This window comes from Coffea eugenioides, unplaced genomic scaffold (assembly GCF_003713205.1).
Source record: "Coffea eugenioides isolate CCC68of unplaced genomic scaffold, Ceug_1.0 ScVebR1_1379;HRSCAF=2219, whole genome shotgun sequence".
Classification (NCBI taxonomy): domain Eukaryota; kingdom Viridiplantae; phylum Streptophyta; class Magnoliopsida; order Gentianales; family Rubiaceae; genus Coffea; species Coffea eugenioides.
The window spans coordinates 27,942-30,671 of NW_020861775.1; positions in this window are offsets into that span (position 1 = coordinate 27,942).

Here is a 2,730-nt window from a genome sequence, read left to right on the forward strand (position 1 = left end):
AATGAACATAAAATTCAAAACTTGCATATTAACAATACTTAAGAATCCAATACAAAAGATAAAGAGTTGGAAGAGAGATAACCCTTGTCACATGGGTTTCAACCCCTCCTTCTTCATCTCTAACTTCATCATGATCTAGCCAGCACTATTCTTATGATTCTTACATATATAGTGTTAAGAGAGTTAAAAAGTGCCAAATGAAATGATATAAATCTTCCTTTGCACTTTCCTAAAGATTCTTGAGCATGTGCAGTCAAAATTATGTGCTGAAATTGAGTTGGAAAGAAGTGTGAAAGCAGAACAAGTTGCAGAAAAATAGGGGAGAATACGCGACCTATGAATACACTACCCGAGCCCGTATATTCGGAGGTCGCGTTTTCTCTTCAGTCATGTTTTCTTGTTTCTTTTCTGCTTCAATTCAATACTAAGATCACAACCAAGGTAACCATGTTCTTGTTCATACATTGCACCAATAATACTTGCAAATCATGTCCATAGTTGATGCTCTTTTACTTTCCAAATCATCATTGAATCATGCACTAAATGAGTTCAAATATAACAATTAGGCTCAATTATCAACGTTGGTTAAGATTGAGTATAGGGTATTAAGAGTCGAACTTGCTGAGAAGAATGGACAATTACCAGCACTACTAAAACTCCTCTATTATTTAGACAATCAACAAATTAAAGGAAATAAAACTAAGTTAAACTATGCAAGAAAATAGCAAATGAAAGGTCCTTAGTCTATGTTATCCCTAACTACTCATGCAAGTGCAACTTTATTTCCTCATGCATGTGAAATTTACTCTTGTATTGAATCAACTATACTTATAACTAATCCATACCTATCCTCGTGGTTATGAAATTAGCTACAAGTTAATTAACCCTATGAAATTACATGAAATGAATCATTAAAACCACAAAGGTGCACCTCTATTCTTGTGAGTGTACTCATTAGGTTTAGCACTTCTTGAACTAGAGTTAAATCTCAATTTTCATTGAAGAGACAACACCTTTAGATAATTATAATTAATGGTACCAAGTCAATCATGATTTGAAGAGCAAAAGTGCTAAATAATTTGCTGAAAAATAATAGCATCAAATAGCCAAGTAATCAACACAATACAATCATAGAAAGTTCAACCAAAACCTAAGGTATAAACTTTAGAAAGACATAATAAACATAAAATTCAAAACTTGCATATTAACTAAATTTAATAATCAATTACAAAAGATAAAGAATTGGGAAGGTAGAGTAACCCTTGTCACACGAGCTCTCTCCTTGCCTTCTTCATCCACCAACTTTATCTTCATCTAGCTACCATACAAGAAAGGATAAACTAATTAAAACTAAACTATCCTACACTACCTAAACTAAAGAGTTAAGAAACTACATTTTGTGGTGTTTTCTTCCTCTCTCTTCTGCCTAACTCTCTCCTTATGATTCTTACATATATAGTGTTAAGAGAGTCAAAAAGTGCCAAATGAAATGACATAAAGTTTCCTTTGCACTCCCTTAAGGATTCTTGAGTATGAGTAGTCGAAATTCTGTGCTAGAATTGAGTTGGAAAGAGGTGTGAATGCAGGGCAAGTTGTAGAACAACAAGGGAGAATACGCGACCTATGAATACGTGACCTAAGCCTGCATATTCGGAGGTCTCGTTTTCTCTTCAGTTGGGTTTCCTTGTTTCTTTTTTGCTACAATTCAATAGTAAGATCAAAACCAAGGTAACCATGGTCTTGTTCATGCATTGCACCAATAATACTTCCAAATCATGTCCACATTTGATGCGTTTTTACTTTCCAAATCATCATTTAACCATGCATTAAATGAGTTCAAATGAATCCATCTCGATCCAACATTGATAATTCTTCTCAAATCCAACAAATATAACCAAAATTGCACAATACACTGCTCAAGTGAAACTCACAACATTTAGAAACTTAAAAGAGTAAGTTACACCATAAAAATCCTAATTTATACAAAAAATAAATTAATAATGCTACTAATAAACATATATAACAAACACTTATCACTCTCCCTCTTTCTCTCTCCTCCCTCTACCTTTTCCTTCTCCCCTCTCCTCCCTTTCTTCCTGGCATCCCCTCCCCTTCCCTCTCTCATCAATATAGATTGAAGTTAGATGATTAATCTTTATCCCTGAATTCCATATATGAATAACATAACGTTTGGTTCTTTTGTTTCAATTGAAAACTAAACATTACATTATGTTGTATAGCTCCATCACTGGCACTTCCAGTGATACTTTTATGCATATTTCATGCATTCTTGGATGCATAATTTCCTACAAGAATATTAACACTCAATGGCCTTCGTATAAGTTAGAAAAAAGAAAATGAGTACATGTCATATGAGTTACTTAGTATATCCTTATGGGTGCTAGCTCAGGAACTAATATGGATATTGCATTTCAAACTTTGTAAACCCAGTCATGATTAGGTGCTTATTTTCCATTTTTCACTGCTGATCAGGTGCTTATATTTCTTATTTTCACCAATTTTTGTATGCTCATGTTTCTTTTTTTTATGCTCGGGTTCTTATGTTTCAGATCATTCACTAAGCATGAGATCAAATCCTTGTCAAGCTTCCTATAAAGATTCCTGCAGAAGTTATTTTAGTTCAATGGATTTTGTAACTTGAAAATCTGTTTGATTTCTCAACACTTAGCTACCAAAATTTGAGCACTCAACCAGAATTTGTAGTTGTTG